General features: G+C 40.5%; 1 non-coding gene across 1 annotated transcript; it reads right to left on the bottom strand.

Moving 5' to 3' along the window:
• Positions 1-3,216: 3,216 nt before the first annotated feature.
• LOC122454678 lies at positions 3,217-3,323 on the bottom strand. The gene has a single exon (XR_006273484.1). It is a non-coding gene; the product is annotated as a U6 spliceosomal RNA (small nuclear RNA).
• Positions 3,324-24,869: the final 21,546 nt, after the last annotated feature.

Raw genomic sequence — 24,869 nt, 5'->3', positions numbered from 1 at the left:
CAAGACAACTGCAGGCTTCTGGCTCCTCGGCTGGCTGCCTGAGGATTGTCTCGGAGCCCCAGCCTCCTGTGCTGCCACTCACTGTCAGACCAAGTGCAAAGGCCTTGGGAGTGAATTCACGGCGAGAATCAGCCTATAAGCTTTTCAGAAACAATGAGACCATCTCTGAATTATCTAAAAAGCAGGTGGAGTCTCTCAGGAGCAAAGTATATATCCATGATTCCTTTTAAAAATAACTGAGTGATACTAATGAATATAGTTCATTATACATTTGTCAAAACTCATAAAATGTACAACACCCATAAAAAGTGAATGGTTATGTAAACTCTGGACTTGGAGTGATTGTGATGTGTCAGTGGAGGTTTATCAGTGGAGCAAACGCATCAGAGTGCAAACGCACTCTGATGGGGAAGTTGATAATGGAGGAGTTGGCGTGGGTGGGGGTGGAAGGTATGTGTGAAACCTCTGTATTTACTGCTCAGCTTTGCTGTGAACCTAAAACTGATCTAAATAATAAAAAGTGTATTATACATACATGCACCCATAAATGGAATCTCTTGGCTGGTGGGGCAGGTCCAAAGGGCTTGTGCAGGAGAGTTGCATCTGTTTGTAGCACAGTAAACAAAGAAGCACAGTAGGTATGAAAGACCCAAAGAAGTCTCTGTTGCTGAGAAGAACATGGTGCTGCTATCTGGGGGAAAAATCATTTGATTCACGCAGGTTAGAAAACTAGCAACACTGGGACAGTGTTTCTTGTTTATATTCCTGGATGAAATGTGGAAACATGCTGAGATTTGTCAAGGTTATGAAGGAGAGAAAATGGCCTTAAGAAAGGTGATGTTTTATATAATGGTCTAATTAATGCTGATATCTGTCCATCTCGGCCCCCTACTTGGAGCCAGGAAATCTTACTTCCCTGAGTCTATCCAGGTTTCAGACCCCAGGGGCTATTGTGTAACCACTGCAGGAACATCCATAGCTACTGCTGTTTATTTAGTGCCCCTCCCCTTCTCTTTTCTCACCTCTGGCAATAGTTTTTGTTGCAACTACTGTTGCCCTTGCGAAGCAATGTGGATATGTAATGCCAAGGAGTAGAGGGGATAATTGTCAAAGTGAAGATGAGTGGTCCCCTCAACCATCTTGGGAAACCTGGGGTTAAGGCCACACAGGCTCACATTCTCACCTTGCTACCCAGAGGTCTTTTTTTCCCACTTAAGTGGACCAGTCCAAACCAGTATCTCTGATCTTGACCTTGATAAGCCAAAACCATGACCATGAAGTAAGTACATGTTGATAATAGAGCTGAGCAATTAAAATGTTGGGCTCTTGAGTTAGACTGCAAAGGTTGGAAGTTCAGTTCTACCACTTACTAGCTGTGTGGCCTTGAGCAAACTACTTAACTTCTTGGTCCTTCAGGTTCTTTATCTGTAAAATGAGGATAATAATAGCACTTATGTCATTGTGAGCTGCTGTGAGAATTAAATGATGTAATCTATGTAAAATGCTTAGAACAGTACCTAGCACACTGCAATCACTCAAGTTGGCTTTGTGTTGCACTGTTGGCTTTCTGGCTCCCTCTTGTTTAGACCTGGGCATGGCGACCTCATCGCTTGCTATAATGCACTTGGGAATACAAAATTTAAGCCACAAGACAAGGAACAATGTATTCCAGTACAGTGGGTACTAAGTTTCAAGTTCATAACACAACTGAAAAAACAAAGCTAATAAAATGGTGATATTTTTCTAGATGCTTGCCACAGCAAAAATATAACACAATAGATTTGCATCTCTTTAATACCAAGGTCTGTTTTTGAAACATGTTCCACGGCCATAATTACTATAAGAGATAAGAAGTCTTAGGTTTTAAAACTCTGTTCTATAATATTTTTTTAAAAGGATAGTGATAGTAATAAGTGCTATTAGAGAACTTTAGCTCAGTTCTCATACTGGTTTTGTTTTCAGATATAAGGAGGAAGAGACTGTCCTTGACCAACTTCCTTCATACTCTCCTTGTGCCAAGATAGCGCCTAGACAAGCTTATGAGTTGTCTCTGAGCCCAATGGACTAGTCACTGGGAAATTGTAACTCTCCCTTTCCTTCCCCCATGTGCTTTCCTTGCCAATCAAGGAGAAAAAATGGCTTCCTGGATCATTATCCATTGGTTTGGGGATGGAGATGGAGTGGGGTGTCTTAGATTTGAGTCACTTTTTATATTTGTCCAAGAAGTTGTTATTTTTATTGTGGTATTAGGTGCCTTACAGGTCTACATGCTAATGTTGAGTGATAGTTGTTTAAAAACTATTTTATTATACTAATCATTCTGTAATAATGGTTTAAGATGTTTCTGAAGTTACTGAATGATTAGAAATAAAATCCAACTTATACCTAGGTACAAGACGATCTTCTGCTGTGCTTTAAAGAAAGTCATTAAAAATAGACGTGCAATTATTTCTTTTATAGCAATGACCAAAAGAACTTTCCTCTGATGTGAAAGTTTCTATTATCTGTGTTGTTCAATATGGTAGCTACTAGCCACATGTGGGTATTGGGTACCTGAAAAGTGGCTAGTGTGTCTGAGGAGCTCAATTTTTAGTTTTATTTAATCCCAATAAATTTAAATTTAAAAAGCCACATGTGGCTAAGCCTATCATATTGGACAGTATAAATTTAAAGCTTGATTAAATGTCACTTGACCTCTTGAAATCTCATTTTCTTAAAGTGCTAAAGGTTTAAATTGTCAATGGTTTTCAACACTGGCTACATAACAAAACTGTTCAACCAGGTTTAAAAGTACTGATACTTGTGTCTCTTATTCCAATATGATTTATTGTGCAGTAGGGCATTAAGACATTTTAAGTGAAAGAAAGAAAGAAAGTGAAGTCGCTCAGTCGTGTCCGACTCTTTGCGACCCCGTGGACTGTAGCCCGCCAGGCTCCTCTGTCCATGGGATTCTCCAGGCAAGAATACTGGAGTGGGTTGCCATTTCCTTCTCCAGGGGATCTTCCCAACCCAGGGATCGAACCCTGGTCTCCCGCACCCAAATAATTCTAAAGCACAGTCAAGGTTAGGAACCACTGCTGACCTACATGATCTTTAAGTTGTGTTCTAGTTTTACATTTAGCTGCAAATTATACCAAAGTTAAAGTTTCTTAATTAAGTACTTTAAGACAATATGAGCTTTGATTTTATTTATTTTTTTTTTTATTTTCTTTTTAAAAAAATATGGAACGCTTCACGAATTTGCGTGTCATCCTTGCGCAGGGGCCATGCTAATCTTCTCTGTATCGTTCCAATTTTAGTATATGTGCTGCCGAAGCGAGCACTGAGCTTTGATTTTAATTGACAGCTACATTGCAGGATAATTCTTTTCTTTAATTTGTACTTTATATTGGACAATGGTTGGTCGCCAACACCGTGTTAGTTTCAGGCGTACAGCAAAATGATTCAGTTATACATATACACGTATATGTACTTGTACTTTTTCATTTCTCTTCCCTTTAGGCTGTTACAAAATATCAAGCAGAACTCCCTGTGCTATACAGTAGGTCCTCGGTGGTTATCCATTTTAAATAGCAGTGTGTACATGTCAATCCCAAACCCCCAATCTATCTCTCTCCTCCCCTCCCCTGCCCCCTAGTAACCAAAAGTGCATTCTCTAAGTCTGTGAGTCTGCTTCTCTCTTTTAAATAAGCTCATTTGCATCATATTTCATAGATTCCATATGCAAATGATATCACATGATATTTGTCTTTGACTTACTTCAGTTAGTATGATATACTAAAGTTAGAAGTTTATAAGGCAAATAGAATACTTGTCACTTAAGCTTGATGCATTAGAATATTATATATGGATATATGCTTTTTACAAAGGCTGTCTGTCTTAAAATTCATCAGAAGCTTAATTGTTTGAAAACATCAAGCCAGGTTGATTTGATATGCTCTTCTTTGGAGTTTTTCCTAACTGATACAAATGATAGGTTCAAGATATAGACAAGGAGGAGGCTTATGTGTATATACTTGTTTGGGGATCTGATTGCAGCCTTGTGTCAAGGTTTGGCCATCTGCCCATAAACCTGTATGGGGTGACCTCACTGTGTAATCCAAGTTGCAAGTTCATGGAGATCTCAGTGGGAGGTCTTTAGGCAAATCACTTGGAGCACTACATAACAACTGCTGAGTTTGTATCTTCCCTGGGATTAGGAAAACAAAGTTTTTGGCCAAGCCATTCTCTCTCTAAAGTTACCACAGAAATGGTTCCAGGAAGTGTCAGGACTGTTGTTGTCAGGACTTTTAAAGCTTCAAATAAATGTGCATTGCTTCTAGCTAGTATATGCCTCAAACAGTGAGTATAATATGTACAAGTATTCACTTTACAAAAACTTTTCCGTTTTAAAACAAAACTCAACTAATTGATATTGCATTTATGTGGGAGAACGTTCTTGCCTGGAAAATTCCCTGGGCAGAGGAGCTACAGTCCATGGGGCTGCAAAATATTAGAGAGCAATAAGAAGACAGAGGGGAGAAGGATCACTTTACTGGTTTGCTTTTATTTACCATCATTTTCCCCTGGAGAAGGAAATGGCAACCCACTCCAGTATTCTTGCCTGGAGAATTCCATGGACAGAGGAGCTTGGCGGGCTACAAGCCATAGGGCTGCAAAGAGTCGGACACAACTGAGCGACTGAGCATGCATCATTGTTTTAAAATAAGAGAACAGAAAATGGACCAATGGAAGAGAACAGAGCCTAGCACCAGACTCCGTACATCTCTATCATCTGACGTAACAGACATGATATTGCAGATCAGTGAGAGACAGGATTGCTTGGTAAATCTTACCAGAAGAATGCTTAACCTATACATAAAAAATTAAGTAAAATTAGATCCCTACCTCAAACCAATAAATACGTCAATTCCAAGAAGATTAAAGAACCAAATGTGGAAAAGTAAAACTTTACAATTTAAAAAAAATTGTAGGATATAAATTATCCTCCATCGCTTGAGTCAAAAGATAAAACAAAAATGCCAGTGAAATCACTGAAGCTTGCCTGCACAAAATTTAAAACTTTTATATTTTAAGAGAGTAAAACCAAAATTAAAAAAAAAATCAGACTGGAAAACATATTTCAACATACAGTGATAAACTTGGAGACTCTTTCAAAGCAAAGAGACCTAAAGAAAAATGAGCAAACAAGCTATCATTCACAGAAAAGGGCATCATAGTTGCAAATAAACATGTGAAAAGACGCTCAGCCCCTCCAACAATCAGGAAAATTTATTTTGAAAGTAATATACTATTTCACACCCATCAAATTAGCAAAACATATAAACATTGAAAATATCAAGAGAACAATTGGAACTGTGAAACCCTGCTTATGGCAATGAAATTGGCATAACTTCTTTGGAAAGTAATTTGGCAATATTTACAACAGTTTAAGATTTGCATACCCTTTAGTTCAGCAATATGGTTTGCAGCATGTATTCTACAGAAAGTTTTGCTCAAATATTCATTGAGTATTCCTTATAAAAGCAACATTTAACCAAAAATGCTATTAATTGGAAAAATACTAAGCCATTTGTAATATAGTTCTACATTGTAGTCAATTAAAACTGTGGATATCGGACTTCTCTGGTGGTCCGGTGATTGGGAGTCTGCCTGCCAATGCAGGGACATAGGTTTGATCCCTGGTCCAGGAAGATCCCATTAAGATCCCTTAGTCACTAAGGGACAACCAAGCCCATGTGCCACAATTACTGAACCTGCTCTCTGGAGTCTGTGTGCCACAACTACTGAAATCTGTGCACTCTAGAACCCATGCTCCACAACAGGAGAAGCCACGGCAATGAGAAGCCCATGAAATGCAACTAGAGGGGAGCCACTGCTCACCGCAACTAGAGAAAGTCTACACACAGCAATGAAGACCCAGAGCAGCCAAAAAAAAAAAAAAGGCTTAAAACTGTAGATATCAATATGAATATGTCTCAAATAATGTTGGGTAAAAACTAGTTACAGAAGGATATCCAATATGCTATTGCAAAATTCAGGCTTAAATTGAAGAAAGTAGGGAAAACCACTAGACCACTCAGGTATGATTTAAATCAAATCCCTTATGATTATACAGTGGAGGTGATGAATAGATTCAAAGGATTAGATCTGGTAGACAGAGTGCCTGAAAAACTATGGACAGAAGTTCATAACATTGTACAGGAGGCAGTGACCAAAACCATCCCAAAGAAAAACAAGAAGGCAAAGTCATTGTCTGATGAGGCCTTACAAAGAGCTGAGAAAGAAAAATAAATGACCCAATCAAAAAATGGGCCAAAGAACTAAATAGGCATTTCTCCAAGAAGACCTAGAGATGGCTAACAAACACATGAAAAGATGCTCAACATCACTAATTATCAGAGAAATGCAAGCCAAAACCACAATGATGTACCATCTCACGCTAGTCAGAATGGCTGCTATCAAAAAGTCTACAAACAATAAATGCTGAAGAGGGTGCGGAGAAAAGGGAACCCTCTTACACTGTTGGTGGGAATGCAAACTAGTACAGCCACTATGGAGAATGGTGTGGAGATTTCTTAAAAAACTGGAAACAGAACTGCCATACGACCCAGCAAACCTACTGCTGGGCATACACACCGAGGAAACCAGAATTGAAAGAGACATGTGTACCCCAATGTTCATCACAGCACCGTTTACAATTGCCAGGACATGGAAGCAACCTGGATGTCCATCAGCAGACAAATGGATAAGAAATACACAATGCAATATTACTCAGCCATTAAAAATAATACATTTGAATCAGTTCTAATGAGATGGATGAAACTGGAGCCTAACATACAGAGTGAAGTAAGTCAAAAAGAAAAACACCAATACAGTATACTAACGCATATATATGGAATTTAGAATGATGGTAATGATGACCCTATATGCAAGACAGCAGAAGAGACACAGGTGTAAAGAACAGTCTTTTGGACTCTGTGGGAGAAGGCGAGGGTGGGATGATTTGAGAGAATAGCACTGAAACATGTATATTATCATATGTGACATAGATCACCAGTCCAGGTTCGATGCATGAGACAGGGTGCTCAGGGCTGGTGCACTGGGATGACCCTGAGGGATGGGATGGGGAGGGAGGTGGGGGGGGTGGTTCAGGATGGGAAACACATGTACACCCATGGCTGATTCATGTAAATGTATGGCAAAAACCACTACAATATTGTAAAGTAATTAGCCTCCAATTAAAATAAATTAATTTAAAAAAGAAAAACAACAACAACAAAAAACAAATAGCTGAGAAAAGAAGAAAAGTGAAAGGCAAAGGAGAAAGGGAAAGATATATCCATATGAATGCAGAGTTTCAAAGAATAACAAGGAGAGATAAGAAAGCCTTCCTAAGTGAGCAATGCAAAGAAATAGAGGAAAACAATAGAATGGGAAAGACTAGAGATCTCTTCAAGAAAATTACAGATAACAAGAGGGTATTTCATGCAAAGATGGGCACAATAAAGGACAGAAACAGCAAGGACCTAACAGAATAGACTAAGAAGAGGTGGCAAGAATACACAGAACTGTACAAAAAATGTCTTAATGACCCAGATAACCTTGATGGTGTGGTCATTCATCTAGAGTCAGACATCCTGTGTGAAGTCTGTGGGCATTAGGAAGCATTACTATCAACAAAGCTAATGGAGGTGATGGAATTCCAGATGAGCTATTTTAAATCCTAAAAGATGATGTTGTTAAAAGTGCTGCACTCAATATGCCAGCAAATTTGGAAAACTCATCAATGCCCACAGGACTGGAAAAAGTCATTCCAATCCCAAAGAAGGGCAATTTCAAAGAATGTTCAAACTGCTATACAATTGTGCTCATTTCACATGCTATCAAGGTAATGCTCAAAATCCTTCAAATTAGGCTTCAATGGTAAATAAACCAAGAACTTTCAGATGTACAAGCTGGATTTAGAAAAGGCAGAGGAACCAGAGATCAAATTGCCAACATCCACTGGATCCACTAGAAAAAGCAAGGAGAGTTCCAAAAAAACATCTACTTCTGCTTCATTGACTATGCTAAAGCCTTTGACTATATGGAGCACAACTACCTGTGGAAAATTCTTAAAGAGATGGGAAAACCAGACCACCTTATCTGTCTCTTGAGAAATCTGTATGGAGGTCAAGAAGCAACAGTTAGAACTGGATATGGACTGCTTCAAAATTGGGAAAGGAGTACATCAAGGCTGTATATTGTCACCCTGCTTTTTAAACTTCTATGCAGAATACATCATGCAAAATGCTGGGCTGAAGGAATTGCAAGCTGGAATCAAGATGACCAGGAGAAATATCAACAATCTCAAATGTGGAGATGATACCTCTGTAATGAAAGAAAGCAAAGAGGAATTAAAGAGCCTTTTGATGAGGGTGAAAGAGGAGGGTGAAAAAGCTAGCTTAAAACTCAGCATTCAAAAACTAAGATCATGGCATCCGGTCCCATCACTTCAAGGCAAATAGATGGGGAAAAAGTGGAAACAGTGACAGATTTTATTTTCTTGGGCTCCAAAATCACTGTGAATGGTGACAACAGCCATGAAATTAAAAGACGCTTGCTCCTTGGAAGAAAAGTTATTACAAACCTAGACAGTGTATTAAAAAGCAGAGACATCACTTTGCTGACAAAGGTCCATCTAGTCAAAGCTAAGATTTTTCCAGTAGACATGTATGAATAAGACAGCCGGACCAAAGAATTGATGTTTGTGACCTGCACTGCTGGAGAAGACTCTTGAGAGTCCCTTGGACAGCCAACGAGATCAAACCAGCTAATCCTAAGGAAATCAACCCTGAATATTCATTGGAAGGACTGATTCTGAAGCTCCAATACTTCCACCACCTGATGTGAAGAGCTAACTGATTGGAAAAGACCCTGATACTGGAAAAGACTGAGGACAGGAGGAGAAGGGGGTGACAGAGGATGAAATGGTTGGATGACATCACCAACTCAATGGACATGAGTTTGAACAAACTTCAGGAGATGGTGAAGGACAAGGAAGCCTGGTGTCCTGTAGTCCATGGGTCACAGAGTCAGACGTGACTTAGCAACTGAACAACAATTTTATGTAAGGCTTAAAATAAGCAAAATAATACTATTTATTGTTTTCAAGGGCTTATATATTTAGTTATAAATTTTTTTTGTTTTACATACTTCAGGGAATAAAATGAGATTCAGGAGGAAAAAAATCACAAAGTCTAATAAAATATTTAAAATGTTTTATTCATCAAGCAGAATAGTGGGTTAAGTCAAAATGTTTCACCAAGAAATAAAGAACAGTTGATTATCTTCCAGAGAATACTGACTGACAAGATTTTAGTGATTAAAGGAAAAAATTACAAGTTAAACTCTATGATATCAATACTATAACTAATGTTTATTAAGTTTATGTGTGCAGTAGGTGTGGATCTTGGCCCCAAACTCAGATGAATAGGAAATAATTCTTAATTTTATAAAGATCAACATCTTTTCTATTTCAGACAATTATTTGGGGCTTGTCATGTATAGGAAAGAGGATGACATTTAGTTTTGGATCAACTCTATCCTGGAGAGTCTTACCTTTTCTAAGGGAGCTTACATTGTATAAAGTGACGGGGATTTGAATATGCAGATCCGAAGTATTCCACTTTGGCATAGGGATTATTTTGAGGTACAGATAATTAAGAAATGACAGACACAGGATAAGCTCTACCTTCTCCCTTTCTGTCTAAAATTATGGCATAGATTTCCCTTCATGAAGTTGTTCTCCTTTCTCTCTTCTGTACCAGGAAGAAGAAATCCCTCATCACTGGAGACAGCATCGACTTGAATCTGCATATACAAACTTTACTGAAATAACCTTCATCTTCAGTTAGTTCCCCTATATAGAATGCCCAAATTTACAGCCCATAGAAGTTCAAACCCCTCAACTTTGTCTTGTCACATCTCTGTAATTTATTGTTCTTGGACATCATGGTATGTAAGCTCTCATATCCAACAAATTTACTGGGTGTTTTCACTTCCTCTTTATAAAGCTCTCCCATGCTGCATCAGTTCAGTTCAGTTCTTTGCGACCCCATGAATCGCAGCACACCAGGCCTCCCTGTCCATCACCAACTCCTGGAGCTTACTCAAACTCATGTCCACCGAGTCGGTGATGCCATCCAGCCATCTCATCCTCTGTCATCCCCTTCTCCTCCTGCCCCTAATCCCTCCCAGCATCAGGGTCTTTTCCAATGAGTCAACTCTTCGCATGAGGTGGCCAAAGTATTGGAGTTTCAGCTTCAGCATCAGTCCTTCCAATAAACATCCAGGACTGATCTCCTTTAGGATGGACTGGTTGGATCTCCTTGCAGTCCAAGGGACTCTCAAGAGTCTTCTCCAACACCACAGTTCAAAAACATCAATTTTTTGGTGCTCAGCTTTCTTCACAGTCCCACTCTCACATCCATACATGACCACTGGAAAAACCATAGCCTTGACTAGATGGACCTTTGTTGGCAAAGGAATGTCTATGCTGCATACATATATTAATTAATATCAAACAAAATTTTTATGCTTTTTCTCCTGCTAATCCATCTTTTGTCAACTTTATTTGCAGGGCCCCAAGTACTAAACATAAGAGGGTAGAGGAAAAAGTTTTTTCCCTTTCTCTACAAATGGAAAAGGACAGGAAAAAAAAAGTAGCTGCTTAGGCTAATATGGCAAGAGCTAAATAGTTATCTGATCAGTAATACTAAAGAACTCATTTAAGAAAAAGTACATATATTGTGAGACAGCTAAAAATATATTTATTTCAACTCTACATCTTATCAGAAACTTTGCTCCTATTAGGTAATAGGTAATCAGTGCTAACTGTTAAATTTGAACTAAGTAACAAAGGTTTTGGAAAACAGATTTGCTATAGACTGCAACTCATGTCCTTCCCTCATCCCACCAGTTTCATATATTAAATTCTAACACTCAATATGATGATATTTGGAGGTGGTATCTTTGGGAGGTGATTAAGTCATAAGGGTGGAACCTTCCTGAACAGGATTAGTGCCCTTATAAAAGGTCCCAGAGATTTCCCTTCCCCATCTGCCATGTGAGGTTACGGTAAGAAGACAGCCATCTATAAATTAGGAAATAGGCTCATCAGATACCAAATCTGCCAGTGTCTTGATCCTGGACTTCCCAGACTCCAGACCTGTGAGAAGTAAATGTCTGTTGTTTTTAAGCTGCTCAGTCTACAATGTTTTGTTAGAGCAGCCCAAGCAGACTAAAATATAGATGCATTGCAGTATCTTCAGATTCAGCTAAGGCTGTTAGAATTGTGAAGTCCTCATTCAAGCAGCTAAGGGCTGGATGTGGTTGCTGTGGGTAGACCTCACAAAGATAACTGAGGCCCCAGATCCTAGAAAGTTTTACTGGCTCATCATCCTCTGTGTTGCCTGGTCTCAGCTTGGCTTCTCCACGGGAAGTAGACTTCTGGTTCTCTCTTCTGATTCTCTCTGTTCCCTCTTCTCTAGCCTAACCAAAAAGCCAGAACCAGTTTCATCCTATGAAGTTTAGAATATTCAGGAAGCTTATGGTACCCCATATTCTCTCTACCCACTTCTTGATAGCTACAACTCTTTTACAAGGAACACATCCTTTAAATTCAAAACTGGAGATGTCTGTAAAGATCTGGCTAAAACTTCTTACTCAGTGGCTGAAATTTCTTACTCAGCCAATGATTCTCAAAGTATGGTCTCCTGATCAGCAGTACCAGCATCGCTTGGGTACGTGTTAGTAATGCAGACTTTTGCAACTCCACCTCCTAGAACTCCTGAATTAGAAACTCTGGAGGCGAGGCCCAGCATGCTAAAATTTTAGCACAACTGAACAATCAAACGAATGACTAAGAACAGAGCTTCCCACACCTTCTGACTCCAACTTAATTGGTGGTGAAGCTGACAGACGAAACAGAAGAGCCTTGGAGCCTGGAGGAGGAGGTGTAAAAGGCACAGAACTTGAGACCCACGGTGTTCAGGGGGGACCGCAGGAAGCTTAAAGGTGCATCCTGTCCTTCTTGGCTGCCCCAGGGAACAATGTAGGAGTCAGCCCTGCTACTTGGCAGTATGCTAAATACTTGTTGACTATGGACTAAGCGCTGATGACCTACTGTGTGCTGGTTCGAGAGAAAACAATGGATAAGTTTGACCCCTGCTCACTCAGAGCTTACAGTCTAGTGGAAAAGCAAATAAGTAAACAGTTACTCATGTTGTAATTTCTATGAAAGTGTGTTAAGTGCAATGGAAGCTGATGAAGTACTCTTACCGAGGACATGGGGTGTGAGGAAAGTTCTTGAGACCTAAAGCATGAATAGGAGTATGTCAGGGAAAAGGAATGGGGCTTAGGTTTTAACATTCATTGAGTTTTCCTTTTCATAAAGGAGCTGTGTTTCTAGGTAACTTTTGATCTCTATTGTTCCACTCAGAACTTTAAAAAAAAGCCCAAGATGTTTCCTAACTTGTCAAGAAGCGAAATATAATGTCCATAACAAAATATATCCACTTCTGACTTATTCAGGACTTTTGAGGCCGTCAGTTTGGCTAGATAACCTTTCATCAGGAAAATCACACTACAAATCTAGATATGAAATTGTATAGGAAATATCATTCACCAAAGTTACAAAATGTGATAAAATATTAAAGAATCTCTTTGCATGGAAATTACAAATCACTGTTGCTTGTTTGATCAGTGTTTCAAGAAATACATGATTGTATTTTTAGTTTGTTAAAGGGGATTTTTGTTGAGTGACTTTTTGACATTTACTGAGTGTCTACTACACGCTAAATGATGAAAGGAGTTGGTAGTTAAATGAAAAACAGTATTATCAGTAGGGATGAGGCCCAGTGTGTAGCTTAGACACTTAAGCTTCCTTTTAGTTCTCTTCCTATGGCTCTTTTCATGGTAATTTCTTCCAAAGAGAGATTTTTCCCTCAGTGGACATCCTCAGTCAACAGAACACCTTGCTCTGAATCTGTGGGTCTTGTATCTCTGAGATGCAACACCCATTTCTAAAGGCCTCTGCTGTACACTGTTGATGATCTCCAAATGAAACATTTATAACTACTTTCTTTGTATCCATCTTTTATATTTCCATTACTATATTGTATTAAGTATTTATTTTTAAATACTTAAAAAATACTTAAAAAAAGTATTTTTGTAGAATCACTTTGAAAGTTATAGATACAAATGCAGATATCTGTGTTGATTTACAAATCATGACCAACTTGATAAAATTCAAATAAAACAATGGATGACAGTTCCTCAATTCATGTTGTAGTTACATTCTGGGAAATCTAAGTAAATATTAAAGCCACATACAAATGCCTTCTTTTTTTTTGTTTTTGAATGTAAAGGAAAACATAAGTCTTTCGCCAAGATAATTATAAACGGGTTTTTCAGCAACAGAAACATTCTCAGGACATTCAAGTTCCTATGGTGTTAGTATCTGTTGCATGGGACTATCTCTTAACTACAGGCAGGCTAGCATCCCTGGGCCATGACCCACTGTCAAAGACTCCCCACAATTTCCACAATGCTTTCCAGGAGACAATGTAAGCCACCTTCCCCACACACCTTGAGAATCATTGTTCTAAAATCTAGAATCTATTTGAATTTTATCTTCCCCTTTCTCAACCCAGGCTTGCAGCTAGCTGGGAAAATAGAAAACATCTGAAACTCATTTTAACACAGATGTCTTTGACTGCCAACTTTATATCTAGCTTTCTTCCAGGGATAATTTACCTTCTGTTGGAATAAATGCCTGGTCCAAGGGAGAAAAATTGTGTTCTGAAATGGAGCAGCAATTTTTGTCATAGGAATTTTGCCAGCAGAACCTGCCAAGTGGCCTCTTGCCATTTGGTCTACCTACAGGGCAGGATACACAAGGGCCAGAAAGTGGGGTTTTGCACCTTTAAACCAAGACTAGGGGTGTAGGCCTGACCATCTGGGCAGCAGCAGGAGCCCCAGAAAGTTGCTGGCTTCTGGGAGGAAGACCTGAGCCCAGGCAAGCTCCCAGAAAGCAAAGCTGTAGACTGTCCCTAAATCTGTGCTCACCATTGCGCCCAGCAGGGCCAGCACACTCAGGTCAGGATAGCTCAGGAAGGAATTAATATGGGGATTGTTTACAAAGATGTGGACAGGTGAGGGAACCCCTGGGGCCGGCAGGGAGAGCCCAGGACTCTAAGGACTATTACTGATCCTAGGCCTAAAGGGGCAGTGGAGGGAGGGGTTCCTGAAGCCTGGAAGGAAAAGGTTGCTTGGAGCAGCTGCTTTGAAGACTAGAGTCCTCTGTGGAAGTGTGCAAGCAGTCTAGATGAGCCTGCATGGAGGGAGTTGGGGAAATCTCCTTCCTCCCTCTGTTCATGTCCGAGGATGATGGACCCATTTGAAAGCCCGAGGGCAAGGGAGCCTGTTGTAGTTCATGGAGGTCCACCTCCTGAGCAGCGAGGGGGTGGAGGGTTGACTTGGAGGGCCAATAGCCAGAGATGTGTTGTGCTGGCCATTTGCTAACTTCTTTGATGGATCTGTTAGAATGCTAGTATATTGGAAATTGATACTCTTAATCTTTCTGCTTAAAGGTAAGTGTATTTGTTGTTGTTTAGTAGCTAAGCTGTGTCTGACTCTTGCTATCTCATGGACTGTAGCCCTCCAGGCTCCTCTGTCCATGGGATTTCTCAGGCAAGAATATTGGAGTAGGTTGCCACTACTTTCTCCAGGGGATCTTCCCAACCCAGGAATCAAATTCACATCTCTTGTGTCTTCTGCATTGGCAGGCAGATTCTTTACCACTGAAGGGCTTCCCTGGTGGCTCAGTGGGTAAAGAATCTGCCTGCAATGCAGGAGACCTGGGTTCTATCCCTGGGTTGGGAAGATCCCCTGGAAAAGAGAAAGGCTACCCAGTCCAGTATTCTGGCCCAGAGAATTCCATGGACAGTCCATGGGGTCGCAAAGAGTCAGACACAACTGAGCGATTTTCACTTTCACTTTCACCAGGGAAGCCCACTAAAGGTGAATGTGTTAATCCACCTCTAAGATTCACAGACATGGCCATAGACCAAACTGCCTAGTGTACAATTACTTTCAATAAAGAAAACGGAGAAAATTGTGCTTAAGATTATAGGTCAAGAAGAGAAGAAGCAGAGTTGGCTACACCCTGGTTCCCACTAATATTTGGCAACTTGGTGTAGAAAAAAGATCACAGACATTGGAGTCAGATCTGGACTGACAACTGGCTCTGTATGGCCAGCAGAAGGTAAACTTAGCCAAATGCTTCACTTCCGAAGTGGTTTCACTTAGTCTCTTTTTCTGTATAATGCAGATAAAGGGTTAATGAAATCCAACTTACATTGTTATGCAGATTAATAAACATGTGAATGAGAAATGAAATGCATATAAAGTACTTGCAGGTCATGGGTACCTGAACGACCAGTGGTTCTCAAAGTCTGTGTTCAGGTCAGTTGTACCAGCATCACCTGAGGACTTGTAAAGAAATGCAAATTGTTCAGGAGCAGAGCCCAGGATTCTGAAGGTGAGCATGAGAACTATTGTGTTAGACCTGCTCTGAGCTGATGAAGAAGAGGCAGGGCAGGTTTTGCTAGATGTGTTGCACAAGGGACTCCTGAAACTGTTGTCTGAGCCCTGGGAGCCGAGCCCTGCAGAGAAACCTATGGTGAGTGTCTCCATTTCTTGCCCTCCTGTCCCTGGGGAAGAACGATGGTTGGAGGAACCCATCTGTCTTTCCTCCACTCTGCCTGCTTCCTTTTCCTCACTCTGATTGTGTGCTTTTTCGTACTCTTAGATTTCCCAAACCATGGAAAATTGCTTTTGTTTGACTTATGTGATAAGCTGATCTGGGAGAAGGCAAGATGTTGTTTTCTTTCTGTGACTGGGTTGGGTCAGTCTAATTCTTAGGTCTAGTGAAGCTCACTGTGGCCACATATCTAAGCCACCTCTGCTATTCCACTTCTACTCACAATAATGTTAATATTTTGCTCTCTGCTTAATTTTTGCATGGCAAAACTTGGTTCTGGGAAAGGAAAAAAGGAGTTTTTTAAAAAAATAATTATACCCTGTGATAGCCTCCAAAATCATAACATCAGGTATTCACACCCTCCCATGTAATTCCAATGTGTCAGATGTGATGGTATGTAGCATCCAACATTAATTTATAAAAGACTCTTTCTCTCCTAGATCACTGACTTTGTGGTCAGCCAGCTGTCATGTGGTGAGTAGTCTCAGGGAGAGGCCCATGTGACAAATAGCCACAGGAGTGAGCCTGGAAGCAGGAACTTCAGACCCACTTAAGCCTTCAGAAGACCATAGCCCTGGCTGACAATTTGACTGCAGCCTCATGAGAGACCCTGGGCCAGAATAACACAGCTAAGCTGCTTCTGGATTCCTGGTCCTCAGAAATTTTGTAGAATAATAAACATTTGCAGCTTTCAGCTGTTAAATTTTGTGAGTAATTTGTTATACTGTAATAGATAACTACATAGATTTTAGTGCCTGGAAGTGAAATGCTACTGTAACAAACACCTAAAATTTAGGCGTGGCTTAGAATCTGGGCCTTGGACAGGAGCTGGAAGGAGTTTAAAGAATGTATTGGTGAAAGCCTAAAGAGCCTTAAACAGACTGTTAGCAGAATTTTGAGCAGGCTCCTCGTTGGGGTTGAAAACAAAGGGAGGAAAAGCTTGCTGAATTCTGGAGGACAGTGGATCCTTATTATGCAGTGGCAGAAAATTTAGCAACTTCATTGTTTTTAGCAATGTGGAAGGTAGAAAATGTATCTAATGAACAGGGAGCTGATACTCAGGAGATATCTAGCCAGAATGTTGACAGTTCACCTGGTTTCTTCTACCTTTTTATAATAAAACGCAAGAGGAGAGAGAGAGAGGCTAACAGAAGAGCAATTAAGCAAAAAGAGCCAGGACTCACTAGCTATAAAGATGCCGGCCTTTACCAGCAGCAAACAATGTTAAAATTAAGGAAGGTCTTCAGAGCGAAGGTCAAACCCAGGGCACCATCATGGTTTAAAGATGAAGCTGAAGGTGTGACTATAAAATCCTTTGTTATGATCTCAGTAAGATCGCAAGTGGCACCTCAGAACTACAGGTTAGTCATGTAAAAAGGCTTTCTGAAGTTTTTTAGGGCGAGGCTCCCAGATCCTCTCAAATAATAGAGCATCAGGGAGTGGCTACTGATGTATTATTCTTGCCTGAAGAACTTCAGTATTCTTGCCTGGAGAACTCCATGGACAGAGGAGCCTGGCAGGCTACAGTCCAAGGGGTCACAAAAAGTCAGATATGACTGAGTGACTAACATACACCCACACCCACACACACACATTGAGTAGCTTGACAGCATTGCTCCTCAGCAGAATCGCAAGATGGAAAAAGGGATTATCTCATAGAGATCTCTGAGTATGGCTTTTGTCTAATGGATTGACCGGATAAAATTTCCAGGAGATTTACCATTTTTAAAGAATTATATCAGCAGAAACTAGAACTAAAAGGAATAGAAAGAGCATAAAATGAAAAGGGGCTTTTCCCCCTCCACCCCCCCAATTCTACTGCAGGATTGGGAAATTATTCAGCTGCATACATGTACAACTTTCGTGAAAAAGAATGGATGTTTCAGAAAGTATAAGCAAGAATCACAGAGAATTATTCCTGGAGAGTCGGACATGACTTAGCGACTGAACAACAACAACAAAAGGAACAGGAATGAGTCCTAAAGAGCTTCCAATATTTGCCTGGCTAGATGTCAAAGAAGGCGTGGGGACTCCTGTGTGCCTCCCATTTCCTTATGTTTTGAATAGTGATGCCTGTGGTGTTTATCCCATGCCTGTTCACCATTGTGTGTTGGCTGTGAGGAGGGCAGATGACTTCTCGCTTTAATTCACAGGTTTTTAGATTAAGAGAAATGATACTCAAGAAACCGGACATTAAGAAATATACCCAAGGAACCGCATGTGAAGCTGGATCTGATTTAGTTGTCATGCTTCTGAACTTTGAGTTAATGCTTCAATGGGATGAGAATGTTAGGAGTCATGGGATGGGACAAGTGTATTTTATGTGTGAGGGAAGACGTGAATCTCTGGGACCCAGATGGCAGATGTTCAAGGTGGTCTCCTGGTATTCATACCCTTATAGAGCATCCTCCCCTACAGCACCAGGATTCATCTCTGAGGGAAGCCAGCCACCATGTAATAGCCCTACAGAGAATCTCAGGGGATGAGGGACTGAGACTTGCCAACAACCACATGAATAAGGGACTTCCGTGGTGGTGGTCCAGTGGCTAAGACTCCATGCTCCCAATACAGGGAGCCCAGGGTTCGATCCCTGGTCAGGGAGCTAGATCCTGCATGCTACAACTAAAGATCCAGCATGTTGCAACTAAGGCCCAGCACAGCCAAATAAAATATTTTTTTAAAAAAACCAACCACGTATAAGCTTGAGCCGATTCTCTAGCTCTAATCAAGCTCTTAGAGGTCTTCAACCCTGCACCGCCCCACCACCAAAAAAAGTCTTCAGCCCCAGCTGACAACTTGATTATAATTTTATGAGTCAGAACTATCCAACTAAACCACTCCTGGGTTCCTGACACTATAAACTGTGTGAAGACAATACATGTTGTCTTCAGTTCCTAACTTTAGGGGTCATTTTTGATATAGCAATAATTGAGACACACCTCCAATGCATTCAGTGTGCTTAAACACCAATAAGATCTCACAAAAGAGCAATTTTTACATTTGCTTGGATAATTAGTGTCTATATTTTCAGAACAAGTCCTTCATGCATGAAAGAACAGAAAAGGCTGTTCTTTTTCCTTCAGTAGAACCCCTTTGACAGAAGTAAAAACTTGAACTTGGCAGTATTCCTAGCAGATATTTACACTCTTATTTTGTACAATCCTAAATAGACAAAATCAACTGGAGCATTTTCTTTAATTTAGAAACAGTACCAGTTGAGGTTTTTATTATTATTATTATTTTGGCCACACCACACAGCTTGCAGGATTTTAGTTCCACTAACAGGGATTGAACCTGGGGCCCCAGCAGTGAGAGTCCTGAGTCCTAACCACTGGCCACTAGGGAATTTCCCCAGTTGAGTTTTTAATGCACTTAAGTTGGGCTGGCTTTAATTTTAGCAATATGAATATTCTTAGAATTTACCCAAAACTCTAAGCTATAAACTCAATTATCTTTAGTTTTTTTTTTTTTTTTCCTTTGAAAGAAAAGCCTAGTAAGTTGGTGGAAATTTTATTCTTTTAGGGTTTAATTTTTGTGAAGTTATCTTTAAACACCCAAATGAGCTCTAGACATTGAGTTTAGAAAGTGTCACTCATAACTTCTATTTGCCCATGCTTTATCAATTGTGCTAAGCTCTTATGTGAATTTTGACATTGTATTTTGCCAGTTACTTTTATAGAGAATGGTGGAAAAACCACTGAATTTTTAAATGATCTGACTCTAATACTGGGGCTCCCCTGGTAGTGCTAGTAGCAAAGAACCTGCCTGCCAATACTGGAGATATAAAAGGCATGGGTTCGATCCCTAGGTCTGGAAGATCCCCTGGAGGAGGGTATAACAACCCACTCCAGTATTCTTGCCTGAAGAGTCCCATGGACAGAGGAGCCTGGCGGTCTACAGTCCATAGAGTCTCAAAGAGTCGGATATGAATGAAGCAACTTAGCACGCACTCCATAAAGCAGAGGCACATTAATAATAATTCATCATCTGCCTTTCACATTCTCTTTTCTACCTAGAACTAATTTGTCCAATCAATTGGACATCTTTTGAAAAACAAGCTGTTTCTATGTTTTAAAGCCTTCTCTTCTAGAACATGTAAGAGCTTGCTCTCAAACTTCTTGAAAACAAGACACCCTCTCTGAGGATAAAAATCTGGAAGCACTTTATGAGAAACAATTGAAGATCTGTCTGTTCTGTTAGTGCATTCCATGGGAATGTTACACTGTCTGGAAAGAAAGCTCTGTGTGGGTAGCAGTCACTTCTACATGGACAATACCAACGACATCAGATGTCACTTCATTCATTAACATTAAATGTCTAGATGATCAACTGCTTTGGAAGAATAAGGAGAGTGAGATAGGTTGATATAAACTTAAATAACAAAGATCTTAGTTGGCCAAAAATTTCCACTCTCATAATTCATACATATTAATGGGAAACAAAAGCCCCTACGGGCCAAACTTTCACAATAAAACTGTGAATCCTTCCAGGATATAGACCTGCAATTCAAATATACAATAAAGGATTGTTAACTAGATTTATATACCATGCTGTACCTGGGTTTGATCCCTGGGTTGGGAAGATCCTCTGGAGAAGGAAATGGCAACCCACTGCAGTATTCTTGCCTGGAGAATCCCATGGACAGAGGAGCCTGGCGGGCTGCAGTCCATGGGGTTGCAAGAGCCGGACACTACTTAGCATCTAAACCACCACCATGTTACACGCTCAGATTTATTTGTAACTAGAAGCTTATACCATTTGACCATCTCCTCCCATTTCCCCCATCCTCTGTGGTTTCTTCCTGAATATTTTCAGGTATTTTTTATATTAAAACATATGGTAATATGTGAGATCCCTGGGCATGAATAAACACTTTGCTGTTTCTTAGAATTTAAGCCTCCTTCCGACTTTAAAAACATATGTATGTATTTGCTGCACTGGGTCTGAGCTGCAGCACATGGGATCTTTTAGCTGTGGTATTCACATTCTAAATTGCAGCATGTGGGATCTAGTTCCCTGACCAGGGATGAAACCCAGGCCCCCTAATTGGGAGCATGGAGTCTTAGCCATTGGACCATCAGGGAAGTCCCTCTAGTTTTCTTTTCTTTCTTCTACTTTCTTCACTCACATCTCTTTTTCTCTTCCTGGACTGCATCATCATCCCTCAGTGGAACCTGTACTGGATGCAGTCTGCCTGATGCCCTGGGTCAGGAGGGACTGAGCAGGAAGGGAGACATCATTAAACAGGCTGGTCCTTCCCTGGGCTCATAGAGGGGCAGGACAGAATATGAATCTGAGAAGTCTTACTGGGTTCCCCTGAGTGGGAACCCAAGGGCTGAGCCCCCTTGAGTCTTAGGAGAGCTGCCATGAGCAGAGACCAGAGCTCTGTTTTCAGCTTAGCACTGTGCTTTTAAACTTTCCTTGACGCTGACCAAGTATATATGGATGGCCATATTGGATATTAACAAAGGGCTCTTAGGGTTTCTGATCAGGTTCCTTCTAGAGCTTTTTCTTCTGGCAAAAGACTTTTTTTGTGTGGAAAGGACTTCCTTTGGGAAAGCTTTTGCAGCCAGAAGCAATGAAGAGGGCACAAGGTGAGGAGATGCATGCTGAGACCCCGGGCACTGGACTCTGAAGTTACAGTTCCTCTGAGGAGCTATTTCAGGTCCTGGTTTATCACAGAGCAGCAATGGGATGCTTGGAAAAGCCACTGGTCAACTCTGGGACTGCTTTTCAACATACTAGATACTAACTCAAATTACCATCGGGAGAAGCAGGAACTTGGGGCTTTCTGCACTTGGCTCAGCTTGTTTGTAACAGTCAGGACAATGGTGCAGGGTGTGGCTCCATTTTGGGTTTAACCTGCAGACCAGAGGAAGGAACAATGAAAGGCTGCTTATGTTCCTGTGGTTTGGCAGAGCTGGAGGCCAGGCCATTGGATAAATCACTAGGTGTTTGTTACGGAATCTCTGCAGTCTGGTTGGCCTGGTTACTTCTGAGCTGCCTGGCCGAGAGGTGGTAGGTAGACAATCAAAGCTTGTACTTGGATAATAACAGCCACTATGTATTCAGTGCTTCCCATGTGTTCAGTGACACATTAGGTGCTTTACACATACAACCTTTGCAACCTTATTGCTAATGGCATTCCCATTTGTGAAACTGAAAAGCCAGGCAGTCCAGAGAAATTTAGTGGTTTGTTTAATGTCAGCTTTCTAATAGGGTCAACATCTGAACTGAACTGAACTGAACTGAACTGATACAGGTATGCTTCAGCAACGTTGCAGGTTTGGTTCCAGACCACTGCAATCAAGTGAATTTTCGTGATAAAGCGAGTCACCATGAAATTTTTGGTTTCTCAGTACATATAAAATTATGTTTATACTATACTAAAAAGACCCTGATGCTGGGAGGGATTGGGGGCAGGAGGAGAAGGGGACGACAGAGGATGAGATGGCTGGATGGCATCACCGACTCGATGGACATGAGTTTGAGTAAACTCCGGGAGTTGGTGATGGACAGGGAGGCCTGGTGTGCTGTGATTCATGGGGTCACAAAGAGTCAGACATGACTGAGCGACTGAAATTGAACTTGATACTATAATCTATTAAGTGTGTGGTAACATTATTTCTAAAAAAACAATGTTCATATCTTAATTTAAAAATATTTTATTGATGAAAAATGCAAACCATCAGTTGAGTATTCAGAGAGTTGTCATCTTTTTGTTTGGGTCTTTCCTCGATGTTGAAAGCTGCCAACCAATCAGGGTGGATTTGCTGAAGGTTGGGTTGGCTGTGGCAATTTCTTAAAATATTAATAATACAACAGTGAAGTTTGCTGCACCCGTTGACTCTTGCACAAACAATTTCTCTGTAACATGCAATACTATTTGATGGGAATAGTATTGGATAATACTATCAGAAGAACTTCTTTCAGTATTGGAGTCAATCTCTCAAACTTTGTTGCTGGTTTATCAACTAAGTTTCTGTAATGTTCTAAATCCTTTGTGGTTATTTCAACAATCTTCACAGCATCTGCACCAGGAATAGATTCCATCTCAAAAAATTCATTTTATTTGCTCATTTGTAAGAAGCAACTCCTCATCTGTTAAAGTTTTATCATGAGATTGCAGCACTCCAAATCTTCGAGCTCTGCTTCTCTGCTGTTTCCACCGCATCGGCAGGGGCTTCCTCCAACGAAGTCTTGAACCCCTCAAAGTCATTCATGAGTGTTGGAATCAACTTCCCCCAAATCCTGTTAAGGTTAATATTTTGACACCTTCCCATGAATCACAAATGTTCTTACTGGCATATAGAATGGTAAATACTTTCCAGAAGGTTTTCAATTTCCTTTGCCGAGATCCATCAGAGGCATCACTACATCTGTAAGCTAGAGCCTTACAAAATGTATTCCTTATATAATAAGAGTTGAAAGTCCAAATGACTCCTTGATCCATGGGCTGCAGAATGGATGCTGTGTTATTAGGCATGAAAACAACATTAATTTCATTGTACTTTTCCATCAGAGGTCTTGGGTGACAAGGTACATTGTCAGCGAGCAGTCACATTTTGAAAGGAATCTTTTTTTCTGAGCAGTGGGCTTAAAGTATTTAGTAAACCATACTATAAATAAATGTGTGTCATCCAGGCTTTGTCATTCCATTCCATTCATAGAGCACAGAAATAATAGATTTAGCACAGTTCTTAAGGGCCATAGGATTGTTAGAATGGTAAATGAGCACTGTTGTTGTTGTTGGGCTTCCCAGGTATCTCAGTGGTAAAGAATCCACCTGCCAATGCAGGAGACGCAGGTTCAATCCCTGGGTCAGAAAGATCCCCTGGAGAAGGAAATGACAACCCACTCCAGTATTCCTGCCTGGAGAATCCCATGGACAGAGTAGCCTGGTGGATTATCCAGTCCATGGGGTCACAAAAGAGTCGGACATGACTTAGTGTCTAAACAACAACAATGAATGAGCATTGGCTTCAACTTAAACTCACTGGCTGCATTAGCCATAACTAAAGAGTCAGTCTATCCTTTCAAGGTTTGAAGCCAGATGTTGACTTCACCTTTCTGGCTATAGTATCTCCTTCCAATATAAGGTTGCTTTGTCTACACTGAAAATCTGTTGTTTATTATAGAACACCTTCATTAACGATCTTAGCTAGATCTTCTGGATAACTAGCTGTGGCTTCTGCATCAGCACTTGCTATCTCATCTTGCACTTCTGTTATGGAGATGGGTTCTTTCCTTCAATTTCATGAACCAACCTTTGCTACCGTCAGATTTTTCTTCTGCAGCTTCCTCACCTCTCTCAGACTTCATAGAATTGAAGAGAGTTAGGGCCTTGCTCTGGATTAGGCTTTGGCTAAAGGGAATGTTATAGCTGGTTTGATCTTCTCTCCAGGCAACTAAAACTTTCTCCATGTCAGCAATAGAGCTATTTTCCATTCTTATCATTCATGTGTTCACTGGGCAGCACTTTCAATTCCCTTCAAGAACTTTTCCTTTGCATTCACAGCTTTGCTAACTGTTTGGCATAAGAGGTCTAGTTTTTTACCTATCTTGGCTTTCAACATGCCTTCCTCAATAAGATTAACCATTTCTAACTTTTGATTTAAAGTGACTCTTCTTTCACTCGAACACTTAGAAGACACTGTAGCATTATTAACTGTCCTAATTTCAATATCATTGTGTCTCAGGTTATAGGGAGGCCCAAGGAAAGGGAGGGAGATGGGGGAACGGCTGGTTGGTGGAGCAGACAGAACACACACAATGTTTATTGGTTAAATTATATCTTATATGGGTGGGATTCATGGTGCCCCAAACAATTCCAATAGTAACATTAGAGATCACTGATGGAAGAACACTACAACAAGTATAATAATAATGAAAAAGTTTGAAATACTGTGATAATTACCAAAAAGTGACATTAAGTGAGCAAATACTGTTGGAAAAAATGGCACTGATAGATTTGCTTGATGTAGGTTTATTGCAAACCTTCAATTTGCAATGTCTATGAAGCACAATAAAGTAAGGTATGCCTGAACAGTTATTTTTGCTA

This window comes from Cervus canadensis, chromosome 16 (assembly GCF_019320065.1).
Source record: "Cervus canadensis isolate Bull #8, Minnesota chromosome 16, ASM1932006v1, whole genome shotgun sequence".
Taxonomy (NCBI): domain Eukaryota; kingdom Metazoa; phylum Chordata; class Mammalia; order Artiodactyla; family Cervidae; genus Cervus; species Cervus canadensis.
Note: the sequence above shows the minus strand (reverse complement) of the source record. Positions and strands in the feature narration are given on the sequence as shown.